This window comes from Haliotis rubra, unplaced genomic scaffold (assembly GCF_003918875.1).
Source record: "Haliotis rubra isolate DU_JTF1 unplaced genomic scaffold, ASM391887v1 Scf545, whole genome shotgun sequence".
Lineage (NCBI taxonomy): Eukaryota > Metazoa > Mollusca > Gastropoda > Lepetellida > Haliotidae > Haliotis > Haliotis rubra.
In genome coordinates, this window is record NW_025767241.1 from 27,131 (window position 1) to 48,341 (window position 21,211).

Here is a 21,211-nt window from a genome sequence, read left to right on the forward strand (position 1 = left end):
TTCTCTCACTATGACACAGTTCTTGTCAATATGTTCTTCTTGATGTATTAAAGGACATTTTTAAGTTCATTGTGCTATTGGTAATGAATATAACCATTGGAACAAGAAAAATCAGAGAACGTATCTGAAGTGAAAATTTCTTCATGGATATATTGAAATGATTTGGTAGCATAAACATTTTAAGCTTTCAAATTTTTCTTTATTGATTTTGATTAGATTGTAACTGATTGTTAGTAGGAATTTAAATGAAACAGTCTCTTTGTTATTTCTTGGTGAAAGATCCACTGACCTTTCCTTTAGGGGAACAAGTCATCAGTTTCTCAGGTACAATGAAGAGGCAGTTGTGTGTGATCAGTTTCAGAAAACGTAACATCAAGTAATGTATCAGTTTCAGAAAACGACCATATAGACCTTACACATCTTTGTAGTTGCAGGCCAGTCAGCTATTGTTGAAATACGGAAACTAAACAGTTAATGTGACTCGCATGGTTGCAGGCATTCAATAATTTTTAATTCAGTGTGTTGATTATAGTTCCTGCATTCTGGTAAGCAAAATTTGTTAATACATGAATATTCCAAGGGAATGTGTAACATGAAGCCACGCCCACACAAATGGACTACTTTCATAACTCTGCCTCACACAAAGACTGCCCTACATCACAGTCTTCATTAGTCCCATTAGTGTCTTCCAGTTATTTCGACGACTGACCATGCCATCACAGACAGATAGTATGAAATTCTCGCAAATACATCCCTCTTAAACGTGATAGCCTTTTTTTCTTGAAACTTGTTTCCTAGTCCATAGGTTCAGCTTGAATTAAAATTTTAATGTGTAAGGATTTTAGTTGTCTTTCTTTCTAGCGGCCTTCAAAGCTCTTCCATCAAACCAGAGGCTACTAAGCTGAAGTTTGTAATGAAAAAGGTTTTCAAAGCCATGTCATGACCTCATCAGAGGGCTGGCAGATCAGATTTGAACACTTTCACAAGACAGACCCAGCAAGATAAATATAACCGAAGCTATCAACTTAGGAAGAACCAGGGTGCCGTTTCACGAAAGCCTCTTAGCGCTACGACGTCCGAAACCACGTCTTAAAGCAGCTCTTAACTTTTATATCGTTCCACAAAGACCTACTAACTTTACACCACATCATAAACAACCTCCTAGCAAACGATAGGTAAGGGGCACTTGTACCTAGCTTACGACATCGTAAGTCAGCGTTTAATATGGCGACACTACTGAGAATCCAGGATATTTTGAACAGGAGAAATATTAAATGAGAGTGAATATTCAGAGATAGGACCCAAATATTGGACACGTTGACCGACACAGAACTGATTGCCAGGTATCGTTTTCCTCAACATAACATCCTTCAGCAGGTTGATCGAGTCAGCTAGGCCATCACTCGGCCAACCAAGCGTTCATGTGCCCTACCTGCCCATGTTCAGGTGTTAGCAACACTTAGATATTATTCTAAAGGGGGATTTCTCAGCGAACTAGGAGACATACATGGTATTGCCAAGTCAAGTGTTAGTGGCGTGTTGGAAAACACTACGGAAACAATTGTCAACTAGCACGATCTGATCCGGTTTCCATCACCCGACAAACATGCAAAACTTGCGGAGGATTTCTTCAACATCTGTGGTTTTCCGAAAGTTGTTGGCTGCATAGATTGCACTTTAATACCGATTCAACGGCCACCATTGGATGAGGCAGTATATGTGTGCAGGAAGGATTCCATGCCATCAATGTGCAAGCTGTGTGTGACACTCAACTGCGGTAAATATCCCTGACGTCCTTGACCCTTGCAGTGTAAACAAACGATCTAGACTTGCTGGTGCTTGCAAATAATAAATGTCATTGTGTCGTATTTGATTTTCAAATCGCTAATATAGGCCTGTTTGTCCCATTGATCAGCTTTTTATAAAAATAAAATCTATTTATTTGTTTGGTTATATTAAAAATATTTATTTATTTGTTTTGATGTATATATAACTGTAAGGCCACAGTGCCATTGTGCCATGTGGTAAATGTGGAGTTGTGTTAAATAGTTTTATAAAGATTGATCTCTTAAAAAGCATAGTACTTTATCCATGTATTGCAGATTCACGAACATCATCATCCAGTGGCCTGGATCAACACATGATTCCCATATACAGTCAGACCTCGTTAATACGAACACTTTGGTTTTTAATAAAAACCGTTCGGATAGTGAAACGTTCGTACTGCTGAAACCACAGTATATGCACCAAGTTACTTCCCCTTGATATCTTTCCTTACTATCGAGACTCTGAAGTCATAGATGAAGCCTATGTTTATGAAGGAAATTATAAGCTTGTAAAACGTTATCTAATCCTACTGTTGATAAATATGAAGTTTATTTTTACAATGTTATTCAAAAACTATGGCGATTTTTTTCCATTGTCATAACATGCCCGTGCCTTTTTCTTTTATATTTTCATTTTTATGTCATCAGAAAAAGATTTCTTAAATAATATGTATGGTCCCCTATTTCCCGATATCTGTGGCTTTCCGCTCGGTAACATGACATAACAACGGAAAATACCTCCGTTTTGAGCGTCAGATGAATAACATGGAGGCGAATCGTTTGATGTCAGGTATCGTTCGAAAGCTCTGAACATCAACAACATCACTGAACCCTTGCTGGGAGTATTTTCACAGTTGTAAGAAGCTATTTTATTGGATAAAAATTGGTTCCTAATTAGGAGATAAACCTACTGTGTGGGAAAATCAGAGGTATATAACGAAATTATAATAGCTCTAAATTTCATTTAAACCAACGCGAAAGCGTTAGGTTTTAAATGAACAATTTAGAGCTATTATAATTTCGTTATATACCTCTGATTTTCCAACACAGTAGGTTTATCTCCATTCTACCATGACAATTTTATGAACAATTTCAGGTGGAGCTCTTTCTTTGGTTACGAAGTCAATACGCGAAGCGCCTTCGCGATTCCAATCTCAAGTGGCATCGCCAAACGGGTGATTGGTGGCAAACCGTCAATGACTAACAAACTCCAGATTCAGTAATAACAAATCACGTTTTGTTTTTCAATGCATCAATCACCAATCATTAACTGATAAGTTGGAAAACATATATCAAATAAGTTTAAAAGCTTGGTTCACATTTGAAAATTCCACAGTAGACCCTTACCCCACCAGAATAATGGCAGCAACCTCATGGCCTTGACCTTTTCTCGGAAGTCATTGTTTACATTTACGTGCAAATTTGGAAAGATGCGACAGGAGAGCCTCTGACAGTTTGCGCAAGGTTAACCTGATTGTATGACTGAGATAGTCTTTGATATCTAATTACTGGTACTGGTACAAAATTTAAGAGTGGAGGCGCTTTTGCTGTAACGAGGAGTCCGTGGTTGTACCGAATTTAGATACTGTTGAATTTTGCGCCCTGTCAACTTGACGATTTCACGCACCTCTATGTCTGCGCAACAGCTGTGATGACTCTTACACACTCATGTGTGTACTTTGTGCTCAAATTCGATTCTCACGGATATTATTTTCTACATTTTGGAAAGTGTTTTGTGACCTAGTGGCTTCAAAGTGTAGTGAATTCAAATTGAATCGGATTCGCTGGCATGTTCGCGAGTCTGTTGACAAAGAGACAGACTTGTGGTGATATTTCCGAAAGGATGGATCAGGACATGAGGGTGTACCTCTGGCATAAACACGGTAAGGTAATTAATTATACTTTAATAGACTACTTTAGATCAAGCAGTGTAATGGATAAGAGGGATCATGACTAAGCTAAATAACATTTTCAATGATATTATACTTTTAGAAAAAAAATATGTTGAGCTAAACAGAACGGTTTGCAGATACTGTAATTGTGTTTTACTACCGCTAAATTTGAAACAGTACAAATTTCAAAATTATCATTTTGTTTGAATTGATAACCCAACTGTTTATTTATGTGGACGGAAGGCATTAAAATTTCTTCGGCGTTCGATGTTAATGCATCCTCCGTTACCGGATCAAGATCAGTGGCGATATCGTTGACGAAAGCTGATAATAAATTTAACACGGAAATTATGTAGCAGTCTATTGCTGGATCTATTCTGACATAACATAGAATCAACGTAAACATATTTGTTTTGCTGAATTTTTATTCGAAAGCAGACGATGTTTTGATCTTGTTTGACTGAATATTTGTTTCCATGCTTTCGAAGTTCTTTTGTATGTATAAACACCTATTGCTGTGATTTACGCAAGTAGTGAGTCGAGCCCGTCATCGCTAAATCCATCTTTAAAGACATATGTGTAATTTCCGACAGTAAAATCGCCGTAATTTATCGATGCATCGGTAGGTTGTTTGGTGTCCGCCATGTTAGTGGGCAGACAAAAATAGTGCATTACCGTAAACAATGTATGATTGCGCACGGAAAACAGAGACCTGTATAAAGTGATTATATACCTCTGAATGACTTTAATTAACCAATCACAATCCGGTGTTTACTGATGTCATGGTAGAATGACGCTTTTTCCGCTACAGTCTGCTATAAGGGTCGTGACCTAAGGCAGCCAATCATATTACGGCAATGGATACCGTCCTCGTAAACGAAAACTTTTAGATTTAGACGAAAGTTTTGTGTAAAATAATGCTATTTTGAACATATTAAGCAAGAAATCGCTACCAATACGTAAATTATGGATTTTATTCATTAGTTTATTCAATTTACATCGTTACTTTGCTCTTTGACAATGTTATTGTGGACCCGCTGCTGAAGCATGTGTCCGAGAATCGTTGTTTTCAATAACATTGCGAAAAATAGTTTATAATTTTAATTCGGTACCGAGCATATATTTCTGGATTGAAGTCTTTCCCAAAACAGCGTGGTCGTCGAAATTTCCCTATCACTTATGATAAAGGGATCAAAGGGATGAGTCGCTAAGTCGCTAAACAAACAACGCGTCACTTTGGGTGGACCAGTGACAGCAGCGTGGTCAACTTCAATCGTTCGGATTAACGCATCTGTTTACAACTTAATTAGTCCAATCCGTTCCGACTGACCAGCGTTCGGAGGCGGAAACTGAATCATCGGACTAACGAGGTGTCAATTATATACAATATATAGGGAGATGATTTGGTGCCCGGTGAGTAGCGTCTGGAAGTCGGTGGATTCGGGTTAACGAGGACCGGATTACCGCGGCCTGACTGCATTTAATAACTGCAATTTGAAATGCAGTCTCCAGGAAGGGAAATATGGCATCTGGCTTCTTGGCGATTCAGGGTAAGTATATCTTTGTTCAAGTTATGTCATGTCAGCCTTTGTCTTGTTTATTAACAAAAAATGTCATATTTCTACCCTTAACATTTAAATATTTCAAACTTTATCCATAGGTATGCATGCAGACCCTACCTCCTGACTTCAGTCAGCAATCCAGAAAATGAAAAAGCGGAGAAATATAACCGCTGCCACACTGCTACAAGAAACTCAGTGGAGAGGGCATTTGGATTGTGCAAATCTAGATTCAGTTAAATATTAGGAAGTCTTATGTCTTTATTCAAGGTGTTATTGAAGCTTCTCATCTAAAGAAGTTGTACTGGTGATTATATGTAATTATAACCGTTTCAACTTCATTATTTCACTTTGTTATTACTTCTTGAAATTCTTAATAACTGTGCTATAAACATGCATGATTCATCACTGTCTGTGATTACAAACATGTAATTATAAAAAAATCTGTATAGGTGTCTTCACAAATCAACTGGATGCCTGCTATTTAGTCCCGAGAAGAGAATCAAAATTATTACTGCCTGCATGCAACTTCACAATATGGCAATATTACTGAGGTTGCCTGAGCCAGATGTTCTGTGTGAGACTAGTGGACCAGCCATCGACAACACTCATTCTGATAACTACAACACCGATGGATATAAAGTCAGGAGAATTCTTATCAACACAAGGTTTTAACACACATAACCAGTAAGTGATCCTTCTCTGCACAATAGTTTTGGGAATTGGTTAAAATATCATAATTGATGTTTGATCCATTACAACCAATCAATCATAGAAAATAATTGGTTAGCATCATTTATCAAATGTTCCTGTTATATTTGTTAATGTAGACAAAAAATAAAGAAAAACCATGTAGTTTTTTGGGGTTTTTATGCAAACTGCGCAAGATATTTAAAGGATGATTAGGATATTAGGAACATAAATTTCATGGAGTCAAAACCAATGTTGTGAAAAATATTGTTGATGCATACAAGTGTGCAAAAATTGTTTGTGTTCGTTTATGATGAGAAAACATGTTCGACTGCTTGGTTGTCTAGTCACTGCGACCAATCCGCGATTATTTCAATTAATCGGACCACCGCTACTCCACAAGCCATGTAATATCCACATGTCCTACCTGAAGTGGCAAGGTAGCATGTTTTTTCAAAATCCTGTACCACTTTACAGAAACACTTGTCAATACTCCATTATAGTATTTTTAGTGTTTATGGAAAATATATTTTTACATACATATGTTTTATCTAAATAAGAACACAAACACATGAAAACTTTTATCAGCACAAGTAAACATGTGCCTTTAATTAAATTTGATTATTGGAGACAATGAATTTCCAAATGATTTTATATATTCAAATTTCTCTCGTTCCAGATCCAGCCTCTGTCTTTGGATGTCCCGGATGTCCCGCTGGACAGACAGAATTTCTTCCAAAAGATACATCTTTCTTTCTTCCTGTGCTTGAAGGGATTTGATTTCTCCCAGAATGTCTTCTGGAAAGATTAAGACATTTTTTGTGATAATCAATGATGTGTGAATGGTCATTAATACCATCCAATGAAATATTTAGGATCACAATTGCAGTACTGATACTACAATACTGTAAACAAAGCAATAACATACCTTCATTTGATGTTTTCTTTACTGGAGGCTTCCCTTTAGGTTTTCCTTGAAAGAATTTTTTTATTGTTATTAGCTAGAGATACTAACAAAGTAACTTGCCTTTTTATGTGTGCACAAATATTTATCAATAAAGTTGAATACTGTTAAATACATACTTTTTTCAATAGCAGGAGTGACTATTGTGTCCACCACACAAGCTTGGTCCTTATCTGAAATGCATAGCATTTTTTTAAATAACTATAACTGATAACATGTTACAAGTGTATTTATGGCATGCACATAGATTGTATAGCACAAAAACAGTGGAATTGCTTAACTGTGTCATTGTAAATTGCAAAGTATGGTAGCATTTCATCATCTGAATTTCTGGAATGATGTCACACCTGTGCTAGTTCCACAACTGCCTTCTGTATCTGTGGCAGTTACTGGTGTGAAGAACACTTCCTGTTGAGAATCTAAAACATATCAGTTGTGACTGTATGCATTTTTCACACACAACATTAACTGGATGATAACATTGGATATTATAGTTATGTAACTGTTTATTTTTATATATGCTTTTATGTCCAAAACAACTTTACACCATATATAAAATTATTTGATATTATTTTTCCTTATCCAGACTCATGCTTATTTGCTTGTCTCCTTCCTCTTGCGAACGTTAGTGGAACACTTGTATCTCCTATTGAAGTTCCCTTCAATAAAAAACAGACGTAAAATCACTCCTGCCAAGAGTTATCCTCCCAGCTGTTTAGGCGGGAAACTGTGGCGCCACCGTCCCCACATGCCTCACTCTCTCCTTCTTCGCCCTGTGGGCAGGTTGTGAGAGCGCCTGTGTCTCCTATACGGCACTATATCCTTTAATTAATTAGTTATTCTCCTCTATTTTACTTTTATAGAGGTTTAGTTAGTATCCTTCAACAATATCGTTTGATATTTAATCGTATTTAGCACTGTTTATTCACGGAATTGTCCGTGTTTGTTCAGTTGTTTACATTTCATGAAAACCTATTTTCGTTGTAGGTTTAGGTTCGCTGCTGCAGACCCGCATTGATTGTGCCCTAGCTGCACAACAACATGTACTTCCAGCTATAGCTGTAATCTTTATCAGCATTTAATTAAAATTCAATTTAATAAATAATTTTTCTCTGTACTTAGACGTACTATCGACTATCCAGGTGACTTTCCAAGTCATGGATAAACTGGCTGAGTCCCTCACGAGCTGTCTACTGCTGTTAGACGACTTACTACCATCAAGTGACCTGCCGGAGGTGTCCTCGGAGGATGGGCGTGGGATGTTGTCCGCCATTACTTCGAAGACGTTGGCTTCTACATCGGACAACCCCTCAACGCAGACGTAGAAGAAGACGCCATCCTCTACGCAGAATGAAGCCTCACAGACATCATCCCGATGGCAGTGAGAGGGCTTCATGATGAGCCGCTACTGATCATCCCAGAGATACAGCACGCAGTCAGAGGGCGACAGATGAGCGATCCCTGGACCATATCGCTATCAACGCAGAGAGGGCAGCTCTACAATCATCGCAGACGATGAATAGACGCCATCCTCTACCCAGAGAAGGCTACACACCCCTCAGATGACGACCAACTCTACGGGGACGTCTGCGCAGACTACAAGGACTTTCTCTGCCGAGATTGCTCCGTTGACGGTACAGGGACTCTCCGATGATCAACCGATCATCTTCCCAGAGGTTCATCACAAGTAACGACCAGTCTCAGCTACGGTGACTTCAGCGCAGATCTCCACGGTACCCAAGGTATCTACGATGACAACAGATGAGCGTCCTATGGGCCACGTCGCTATCACCGCAGAAAGGGCAGCGCTACTACCACCGCAGACCTTCAACCCGGGGGACTTTATGCAGGAGATGATGGAGCAGCGTTACGGCCTGGAGAAGAAGTCACAGCCCACAACGAGGTCCCGAGCCTTCGCGAAGGTTCCAACGCAGACGTCGTCTCTGAGAGACCTGCCATCAACGAGACTTCTACCAACATCACGAAGGCCTTCACGAAGGACGTCGGAACTTCAACGGACCAACCTCCGTGAAGATAGACCCAGCCTACCCCTGTGGAGGACCCGGACGATCAGCATTCGCGAAGACCTTCGCGAAGGGCTACACGATCTTCACCTGTTACGGACTCGGATGATCAACGTTCACGGAAGCGTTGACTCGGGCCAGCCTTCGCGAAGGCCTTCGTGAAGGACCAGTCGCCACTCCCCAAGTGCGCGAAGGATGTCAGCTACAGTATATAAGATATCTTCGTCCCATAGATCGTCGAGGGATTCACCAGGACCTTCCCGAACCCACAGGTCACCCTACAGGCACAGTTCGCCGGGCTATTCACCACATCAATCTCCTTGCCGATCTCCACGCAGATCCCCACACAGGTCTCCGCTCAGGTGTACGCGAAGGTCTCCATGAAGGTTGTCATGCAGGTCTCCAGCGAAGAAGAGACTTTGCAGTACTTCGTCTCTCAACTGAACACCACATGCCGTCTACAACGCAGAGTCGCCACAGTACTTAGATTCTCAACAGAACGCTACATGTCATCACCGAGGCTGCGCATTCGCCCAGGCCATCCACAAGGCAGAGACGTCGCAGTACTTAACTTCTTAACAGAACGCTACTTATCGTTTACAACTTGCGCGAAGGACGACGCTATCTTCATAGACTGTCAACAGATGAAGAGCCTAATAAAGGATCTTCAGGCCGACTACCTACATCAAGGGCATCAACGACGCTTCGCAGATCATTACGGGAATCACCATTTCGGTATATATTGCCAGGTAGGCAATCCCGGACTACGAGACGATTATCTACATGCAAGGCGCCATACAGTCACACCAAGCCGACCACCACGCAGATCGCTACGCAGATCTTCAAGGTTATTCAACTAGGACACGAAGTAGCATCTTCGTCGGTACACAGACTGAAGACAGGTAATACAGTACAAGAGAGGTACTCTTGTCAGAATTCATCACTGGCTCGGATCTTCAGACAGAATCCAGGACGGGATTCACATAGATTGATATATCTACATTAGAAGACTCATGGCCATATAGAGATCTTCACTTTCGTACAGATCTGCAGATATTCTCAGTGGCGGAGTTCAACAACAGCCTTGCTACAGCTAGGAAAATACATACTCGTCAACGATTCCCTGAGTAAATTTACAACAAGTTCAGCATTAATTCTACATTTACGATGCTTCATTGATGTATGCAGTCTACAAGCTGACAACGTGCAAAGTTCAATTGATCCTATGTATAAGGACGACGGCATTATCTTCAAGACGAAAGTAAGAGTCACAGCAGCCAGGAAAACACCCTACCCAGCATTGATATACGCGGTGAAATATTTCCCACCGAATATTTTACATTTTCAACCCTCGATACACGTGGTCACCGTGTAACTTCGGAAAGCTACGGACAAGACCGACAATTGATCACATATCAACGGCGGCACTAGATTCTACAAGGACCTTTTTCCTGCTACACCGGTGACGTCACAGCGCGGCTAGCCAAAGGAATCAAAATGCTTTATTTTGATTGGACCACGAGGGACAACGCCCTGCGCAGAGGTCGGACGTAGTTCACAGGTCAAGAAATGGGTTACAAGTGACAACAACATGTCAGCGAGCGAGCAACGCCTCCATTACAGTCCAGTTATACGGGACCTTCGTGATTTGGCTGCCTTCATGGGGTTAGAGACCTCCCCTACACCTGTCATCATTGAAGACTGTTCTTTATACGAATTGCAACAACATACGTTGGCGGGAATTAGGGGGCGGCAGCCAGATGACTTTTACATAGACTTCTCAACGATGGCAGTCAGAGTCGGCCATCGCTTCATTTCCTTACAGACACGGTAAGGGTTTCAAGGTCGTAGGATATAGATACAAGTCCTTGTATCTCAAGCACTACTCTCTCCGTTATTACTACGAAGTGGCGGAATCTGTTGGTTCTTCGCACGTCAGCACAAGATATGACATGCAGAGAGAATTTACAACTATGCCCACTACTGGTCTTCGTCAATGTACAACTGGATGATTCGGACAGATTATAATCCATATCTAAATATGGTGAACTCCGTGATAGACACACCTATTTAGCGGAGTCGCAGTACAAGACGCATCTCTGTGTGGACGCATCTCTCCCAGAGTAGGAGCACACCTTGACAACAATGTGTCAGCTGGGATATGGACCATAGCAGAGACGATCTGCACTTCCATAAGCTGGAAATGAAAGCAGTGATAAACGCCATACTCCACCGGATCAGCATTTTTGTAAAATGCTCATCTGACGGTACACACAGTCACCTCAACAGTGACGGTGTACATCCACAGAAGGATCAACAAAGTTGGCGAACCTTCTGGACCTCTGCTTTCGGTTGATCATAGCAGAGTATGCCACATTCCAAGAACCAAGAATGTGATAGCAGATACACTATCCTGTCCAACGCAGCCATTCTTAACAGACTGGATGCTACATTCAGAGATCTTCAAGCAGATCATATAAGAGATGGTTGAACCTTTAATAGACCTCTTCGCCACAAGGGTCAACTGATAACATTCGTCTCACCATTACCAGATCCACGGATATGGGCAACGAACATGCGAAGCATCTCCGGGCTAGGACTAAACGCTTACGTGTTTTCTCCACCAGCTCTAATACCAAGGGTATTGCAGAAATCAGTCAGACGAGAGACCCACAGCTATTTGGGGCACGCCTTTTGGCCATCCTATTCTCATACAAGACCTAGGACTGCCTCAACTGCAACTACCAGAGCGGACGAATTTACTAATACATCCTCACACGAAGTAGGCGTACGGCAACCCAGAGGTGTTCCGGCTACACGTGTGGATTGTATCAAGGCATGCTTGAACAAGAGAGGGTATTTCGCCAGTGCAGCGAAAGCAGTCACACTAGCTTTACGCAAATCTTCACGCAACTTGTCTGACGACAAGTGGTGACGCTTCGAGACAAATGATACGTTTCGAGGATCGACTTCACAGCCATGATAGTGACACATCCTCAAAGTGACGGACTACCTTTATCACCGAGATAAAGGAAGCGGTTAAAAGGGTCAACACCCTCAACATACCTACCGGCATCGAGTTCAGTTATCGCCATGAGGACGAGTGCAACTGACAAAAGTACCAGAGTTACTGGTACTGCCTTACTACGCCCTTTTAATTGGAGGACCAACATCAGAGATTTTAAGCTCCGGCGTGGTACCTCAATGTAATTCTACGACATCTCACTAGTAAGATCTACGACCCATTACAGAGAACATCATTCGAGTTCTTGACGCAGAAGATGCTGTTCCTGATAACCTTAGTAACAGCAGCAAGGATGTCGGAAATACATGATCTGAATTTCGAGATAACACGATTTGATGATAATCATAACATCGTGCATATGGGACTGAGATGGGACTTCATAGCAAAGAATTTATTGCCAGGTCTTCCAGACAGACAGTGCCACATCCCAACACTATCATCAGTCCTTGGACCACAGGATACGCAGGTCTTATCCTTGTACCCAGTGAGAGCATTAAAGTCTTCCGACAAGATCAAGGTCCAGGTGACGGTACTTCAAGTGTCCTTTCGTCACGATATCGACAGCGACACAGACAGAGGTCTTCCGCACTAAGATATCAAGCTGGATCAGAACTGTCATACTACGGGCCTACAAAGCAGCAGGATTGGATCCTCCAAGAGCCTCCAACCCTCATGAAGTTAGAGCTCTGGCGTCAACGCTCGCTCTACTTGGGAATCGCTCTATCAGGTCGATAATAGAGGTCTGTTTTGGAAATGGGACATGGTATTTACCAACCACTACCTGAGGGACTTCGCCACTGAGGACGGCTCTGACATTCACCATTTCGGCCCTCTTATTGTAGCACTACAATTCACAGTCCCACAAAGGCGCTGAGACGGAGTCTCGCCCTTTTATCACATGACTTACAAAGCTTACACTCAGCAGAGTTCTGCTTAAGTTGCAATGCACGTCTAACGACTAGCATAAGTGATATAACCCTGTACTTGTAAGGATACTTGTACAAGAATGGGTCAATTCTCCATTTGGTGCTTGCATCAAGAAATGGAGTCGCAAAATCCACATAAAATGTTAACAGAAGAAGGACCCAAAGTTAACTATTGTGGTCCCCCCATATAAAGGCAGCTGGAAGGACAGGGTCGCAACAGCAGCAGAGATTTGCAGTAATTACACTGCCAACTCGAAGGGGGGTATAGAGACGTAAATCACTACATGAAATCCAAAGTAGCTTGTCCGCCGCCTTATCCGTCGGATTCTACAAGCAAATAAGCATGAGTCAGGATAAGGAAAAATATGTAATTTTCTGAATAAAATTGATATTTTATACTTATCCTGACTCATGCGGTAATCCCACCCATCCTCCCCACTAGACACTTTGGATTTCCCTGTAAATTCAAGTGTCGGGCTCATAATCAGGAGAGAGTGAGGCACGTGGGGACGGTGGTGCCACAGTTTCCCGCCTAAACAGCTGGGAGGATAACTCTTGGCAGGAGTGATTTTACGTCTGTTTTTTATTGAAGGGAGCTTCAATAGGAGATACAAGTGTTCCACTACAGTTCGCAAGAGGAAGGAGACAAGCAAATAAGCATGAGTCAGGATAAGTATAAAATATCAATTTTATTCAGTTAAACTTTAAAATGAAAAAAAATACTTTTGCATCTTCAAAACAAAGAAATGAGTTTGCATCATTATTTACAAAAGAGAAATGTTGTTTCTTCAGCTTCATCAGCAATAGAGGGAATCATGCTGAAGACTGTCAAAGTAAAGAAAAATTGTCATTGGTGGTGTTATAAAGAAACACTGTCAACATTTCATACAATAACTTTGAAATACATTTAGAACTTGATTAAATTACATATTTTTCCTTATCCTGACTCATGCTTATTGCTTGTCTCCTTCCTCTTGCGAACGTTAGTGGAACACTTGTATCTCCTATTGAAGCTCCCTTCAATAAAAAAGAGACGTAAAATCACCACTCACCAAGAGTTATCTGTTTGGCCGTTTTGGCGGGAAAGCGGTGCCACTGTACTCCCATGCTTCACTCTCTCCAAATTATGAGCCCGACACTTGAATTTACAGTCATTATCTTAGTCTGGGAAGATTGTTAGATAATAATGTTTGGGTTCAGCTGTGAAAAGGAGTGGATTATGGTGTCATGAGAAAATGAAAAAAAAAATCATTAAACCAATGAATTAATTTGGTATAATTGTATTATTCTTACATTGTAGAACATAGTTGATGCGCATGTCATTAAACATCACTAGCAATAAACCATTTCCCCACAAATTCAGTTCGTTTCATTATCCGTATTATTTCAGGATGAAATAAGTCTGGCAATTCGTATAAATTTAAGTAAGTTCAAACGTGTTATGGAATGTCTCTCATTCTTTTTGTGTGAAAAAAATAGTTAAAAAGAGTCTAGATTTAGATTTTATAGGAGTTTCATGTAACATGTCGTTTGAACAATTGAACCTACTTCGTGGTGATATCTTTCCAGATCTTCTTCTTTACATTGTTGGTGGCCATATTTGTGAGGCTTGAGTATAACGTTTCAAAATTACTCTCCACGCCAGACACGATATATGTATGTCCGCAGTGGAGAAATTTTGTTTCCTCTTTTTAGGGATCGAAGCGTCCATAATATGTTTTCCTTGTCGTCTACCCTTTCGAGGGGGAACAACTCTGATATTACAATCTTCCGTATCTCCACACAGGAGAGTTACAAGTCTTGCCGGAGCAGATGGATATTGTTATTTACTATTAAAATCATCAGATTTACAAACTGATGATGGAATCGTGAGGTGTAACATACTGTCATTAAACTTCAACAGGTTTGTAATTAACCATACTTACCATATAAGCTTTTATTGATATCATATTTAGCGTTTGGCTCTTCGCTGATAAAATTTAAACAGGTGCACTTCCATTTCTGGTTCGATTACAATTATATGTGGTAACAACCATTTTCTGGTTACTATTACTGGGCGTTCAGTTTATTTCCAACACACAAAACAGGAGAAATCGGGGCCAAATCATCGAATTACACGTGATCACATTTGCTAAAATAAAGATGCTAACTATATTCAATCAATGTGGTCGTTCAGATTCAAGTTTTATTTGTACAATTTCGTGGCAATAGCGAGCTGACACGAAATATCAAAGCACATGTCAGTGATGAAAATAGGGTGTGTGTCATTGTTTACATATCGCCAATGTAACGACGATTTTCATGTCTCGAAACTGCTTAAATAACGTGTTTGTACACTGAAAGTAACGATGGCCGTTGTTCTGGTGACGTATATTTTCCCATAGTATCGATGAAAATGCTATGAAAAAATTCTAACCACCCGTTCTCGGATTTTCCTATAGTAAATGCACGGCGCGTCTCCCTGCAGCGAAGGCCTCCATTCGGCAGTGGTTGCCTGGGTCAGTGTCGGAGCGTAGCGTAGGCGTAACGAACCCAGGGAACCAGGCTGGTTAGGACATCGTACATCGTAAATACACCCATATTTTAAGAGGTGTTTACGACGGGCTTACGATATCTTCATGGAACAGTCGTAAGTCATTATGCTAAGACATCCTAAAGTAAGTCATACCGGCTAGGACGTCGTAGCGCTAAGAGGCTTTCGTGAAATGGCACCCAGGACTTGGATGAGAGAGTACAACAAATACATAGATAGCAGGGGAGACAATCCAGATGATTCATGGATATTTGGACATCGTGACCAAGACAGTATTTGACTCTCAGTCAAAAGTAGCTAAAATGTTGGCTCAGTTGACATAAGGAACCCGGAACAGGGAATATTCACAGGCTTTATCCAACCTGCTGTTCAGTGACAGATGCAAGGAGGCAGTAGAAATCATCATATCAGAGGAAGAGAGGAAGATCTACAGAGCCTTAACACTGGCATCCTCTTCTCAAATTCTTTAAAGCAATTGTCTGTCCTTTCATCCCCCAGTTTGCTAGCTTAGCATTATCACATACGAAATAATATAATCTTTCTTCTGTTTGTAGAGTAATGTTAAAAAAAATTGCAATTTAGTATTTTTTCTGTATGTTGACTAGTATGGAATAACTGTGAGCTGAGATGAAAAGTGTTTTTATGTTTTTGAAAGACTGTTGCAGAAATGTTCACTTTCATTTGAGAAGGAAATGATAAAATATGTTCAAGGACTTACCTTGAGGATGTACCATTTCACAAGAAGGGTTAGAAAAGGTTTGGTCAATTGCATTCTATTTTTATATGTCATCATTAGATGCCCCAGTGATCACCTCCGTCCCCAACAACAAGGATGTGACAGAGAACACCAGTCCCAACATCGACTGTAGCAGTAACATCACACCAGGCAACCCTTCAACAACAAGCTACAGGTGGACAGGTCCAGGTGGTTACAGCAAGGCTGGGGCTGTACTTGACAGACCTGTCACCAGGACTCAGGGAGGAGTGTACATCTGTACTGCCTCCAACACTGCAGGACTGTCAGACACAGCTCAGGTCAACATCAATGTGCTGTGTAAGTATGTCAGTCAGGCTACCATTATTATCAAATACACCCTTTGCATGAACGCGTGATCAGTTTTTAATAATGTACATTGGCACATGTGGTCACCATCAGCTTCATTAAAACAAAATGTTGTACAAACTGTCTTTACAATATCCTTAAAAACTGCCAACATGGTTTTATTATTTAAAGATTGGGTTTTGTATATAGATATGGAAATAGACATTAAAATACCCATCCACAGACAGAAGATATGGAAATACCTAATGAACATGCTCTGTGAATTGACCTGTGCAGTTAACTGGTGACTATATTTCACTTATTTACATATTTATATTTCGTCATGATCAGCCTAATTGAAATAAAGAATTTATAAATGATATTGCTGCAATATGTCTGAAATACTGCCAATGATGTAATCAATCACTTACATTTGAGACATACTGAAACAGTCGTCAAGATGTGATAAAAAAATATCAGCAGTATTGTCCATAATTTAAAGGAGTCAACATCATGTGTTCCTTTCACCATTTCTTTCAAACAGACGCCCCAGTGATCACCTCCGTCCCCAGCAACAAGGATGTGACAGAGAACACCAGTCCCAACATCGACTGTAGCAGTAACATCACACCAGGCAACCCTTCAACAACAAGCTACAGGTGGACAGGTCCAGGTGGTTACAGCAAGGATGGGACTGTACTTGACAGACCTGTCACCAGGACTCAGGGAGGAGTGTACATCTGTACTGCCTCCAACACTGCAGGACTGTCAGACACAGCTCAGGTCAACATCAATGTGCAGTGTGAGTATGTCATTCATGCTACCATGATTCCTTAAAACACATCAAGTTGTGGCAACTCTCTGTGTTATGTTTCCCAAAAACAGCAAAACTTTCTCACCCAAATGGACCCCTTTTGTGACCAAACTGGTGACTCTTTTACTTTTAAGCTAACAGCATGGTTGGGAATTGTATTTTCTGTTTTTAGTGCGCCTCCTCTGTCTGTCTGTTCATCCATCCGTCCGTAATCATTTTGATTCCAGAGCATAACGTAAAAAAAACATTCAAAGTTTTTCAACAAATCAATGACCGATATATCAGACAGATCCCAAACTTGTGCCTTTTGCTATTTGGAGATTTGTTGCATTTATTTCTCATATATTGGTGTGTAACTGACATAGAAATACAAAGTTTCAAATCACAATTCCATGTTAATGCTTTGATTGCTCAATAACTAGTCTTGTATACAGACGGACAAATCAAACAGAACTTCTCCCATCAAGTTTAGCTGTCAGATGATTTGTTCTTTCAATATTTTTAAAATGTCCTATCTCACGCAGTGTACTCTCATAGTTCGACAGCTGAGTGGAAACAAACTGCAAACAGTTTTCAGCCTCTCTTGTACCAATCGCCCAAACACTCCCCACTGCTCTCATTCATGGTCAGCCTCAGCCTCTGTGAAGCATGCAGCACGCCTCTGTGAAGGGAACACTTTTTAAAATTTAAATAGTCTACCTTGGGTAAAGAAGACTCTACTTGAAGGAGAAGAAAGTTTTGTTCTCAATGCTAGAAAATCTTTTCTTCATCGGACCCCACTGGTCGTGTATAGACTGCATTGGACTTTGTTGAGATGTGACTTGTGCAAGGGCTTGTCAGACGACATGTTTGTGGCCTACTGTGAAGTTAGTACAGCATCTTTTAGATAGAGATTCTGTGAGACTAACAGAGGAACATGTCTAGTGACTAACGATCAATTATGCCTACCACCAACCAGGAAGATTTCTTTGAGGCTTCACCTGATTCTTACCCTCAGCGAGAATTTGCGATGCTTATTCACCCCTAACCATCCGGTGGTCTCTAAAGCTGTTGTCATACAACACTCTCCTTAGAGGCCACATACGCCGTCTGATCATTCAGACACGCCGATTTTATCACCGGGTATGCAGGACTTGTGGAAACGCTTATCGGGATCCCGTATTTCCCAATCAACGACGGACCCCATGATCAGCCTCAGGTGGAGAGAATGGGTCAGCTTGACTCCACCAGACCGTACAACTTTGATTCGGCAAATCCCAACTCTCAGACCATTCTCCGAATGCGGAAGATTCCTTCTATGCCTCATCCATAACCCTACATTTGGTTCATTGTCATGAACCACTGTGACTACCATAGACGAACCAGTTTGGTGATCTTTTCTTGTTCGGCAAACAAGCCCAGTTCGGCGACTCACATATCATCAGCAATATGATCCATTTCAGTCAATCGTTCCAGTAAGGAGAATCTATCCATTTCGGTGAATCTACACAGTCTGGCGAACCTTCCCAAGACACCATGCTGCTACAGACTTCTTCAGCAAATTGATCCGGTTCGGTGACTCGCTCCAGTTCGAAGCCTTCTATGCCTCATCCTCACTCATCATCCAGTTCAGTGAATCGTTCCAGTTAGGAGAATCAATCCATCTACCCAGATCCGTCGAACTGATTCAGTTCGGTGAATCGATTCAGTTCAGAATTATTCCATGTCAGGGCTGACTTCTGCTGCAGATATCAGAACCCGATCTACATTCAAGGATACTGCAAGTTTTACGGTACCACCAACTATTCCTGTGTCTTGGGATCCTACATTCACTGCTTGGGAGCAGATCCAGCAGATTGAACCACGACCAGTCCGGCATGCTGAAGAGACCTCGGATCTGCCGCCTCATATCATACCTCCGACCTCTCTTACAGTTCCTACTTCAGTTCGGTGAACTTTTGCCTCTCCTTCTCCCTCCTACACTGAATAATTTTCTACTATGGAAAGACCATAGACTACGTTGATCTGTCTTACATATTGGCATGCATTGTAGACAACTTGAAGCTATCTAATAGCAAGTCTTCAGAGGTCCTGTTGAACACATTTTGTATCAAGAACAGGGATCTAACAACTATTACTCTACAACCACATCATTCCATTACTCAAATGACACTCTTTCTAGATGAGGAGTTCAAGAATCTATAAGGGTCAGAGAAGGGTTTTCCACTGTTTATCCGCAGCTCATAGACATGGATTCTCCAACCTGGTCACATTCCCTGCAGTGGATAAAGACATCTTCACGCTCTGCCCAAAACGCAATAATTCCCTTCCTTATTGAAGACCGAGTGCTAGCACACATAGATATATTAATTCATTGTACCATCAACCTCGCCGTCAACCTCTCTCTGTTGACCACTGAAGTGGTAGCCTCATCGTTTACGCATGCGATGCCTAATAAACATGCATACATCAGTTCTGAACAAGGAAACAACCTTCACCAAGAGCGTTCACAGCTCAAACACAGCTCGTAAAGCGGGATCCGGGAAGTAGTGACTATCACACGCGTTCGCCCGGCTGGGATCTTCCACCCCAAGTCGTCCAGATCATAGACACTCCAGTTGGCGGAAGAATTGGTCTATATGCTCGCGATTGGACTCTCTAGGGAGACCTTTTTGTTGTATCCATGCTCAGCCTGGTTTACAAGACACTGATCATAGAATTCCCATGCTTGTCCACCAAACCAGTTTGGCAAACCTTCCCTGCAGTGCACATATCAACTCTATGAACTACTCTAGATCAACGTCAAGAAGTAAGAGTTGTTTCCAGCTTAACGACTGCAGTTCATCTAGCTGTATTCAACTTTAGTATAGGGTAGAAATTTGTTCGCCTTGACAGATGTGTCAAGAGTCAACGCAGCATACCACTAGCACTGTCTCAAGAGAGAACTCTTCGACAGTAGCAAGAGTTACTCGACATTCTAACGTCTGCTTCAACTCACTTCTAGTCAAAAGTGTATGACTAGATAGCAAAGGTGTGTTGGGCCAATGTTGGTATATAGTTGGTTGGTTGGCCAACAGTTTGACAACATTGGCCCAACGTTATCTTAATGACTTAAAATTAACGGTGGCTTTTGACACGTTGGTCCAACAGTGGGCCAACATTTGAAAAACTCTGCCTATTTTCCCTGATCTTACATCTATTTCACAAAGTTGGGCCACCGTTGGCCCAACATTGTGTATAAAAGAGTGAGCACACAGCCATTTTTGCCATGTTTTCTTATAAAGATTTTGATGAAAGTTGAAATAATTACACAGACAAAAATAAAGAATCCATTTCCCTGTCTTTCAACTATGATGCAGTGAATTTTACAGCATTGTTTTCTCCAAATTGAATACCAAACTTGTCATCATTGATAGCTTTACCTGATATTCAAAGAGCAGACGACACTACATTTCTGGAGGCCTTCAACTGGTAAATATGCATTGTTATTTCTGTGATACTTAATTGCGAATATATTGTGAAATAATTGGTTTAAATCATCATTTAGGCTAAAGAAACTGACACATACTGTATTGAAGGGCAATTGATTGAGTAGATAAAAGATTTAATTGACTCTTTTCTTTAGGTAGCCTGTTTTATCCACTTTGATCAATCTCATTTAATTTTAAATTATTTAAATTAATTGTGTCTACTTTATTAACTAGGGGTGTCATGATACACCAATCCCACGATACGATACGCATCACGATTTTAAGGTCACGATACGATACGTATTGCGATACATAATTATCGCGCCTTTTCATAGCATTGCCTTACGGGCAACGTACGCGCTCGCTGATTGGTCCATCAAAATAGTCTAGCCAATCACAAAAGCTGTTAGTTTCCAACCTATTTTTTAAGTAAAGCTAGCTACATCTATTTATTGGAGCGGTCTGGT

General features: G+C 41.0%; 1 protein-coding gene across 2 annotated transcripts in view; it reads left to right on the plus strand.

Moving 5' to 3' along the window:
* The window catches only part of LOC124253578 (hemicentin-1-like), a 151,136-nt gene that overhangs the window by 3,042 nt on the left and 126,883 nt on the right, over positions 1 to 21,211 (plus strand). For both annotated transcript variants that reach the window (XM_046687378.1, XM_046687379.1), the window contains exons 2-3: positions 16,236 to 16,493; positions 17,026 to 17,283. The gene's annotated coding sequence lies outside the window, so the exon portion shown is untranslated. The remainder of the gene's footprint in view (positions 1 to 16,235; positions 16,494 to 17,025; positions 17,284 to 21,211) is intronic.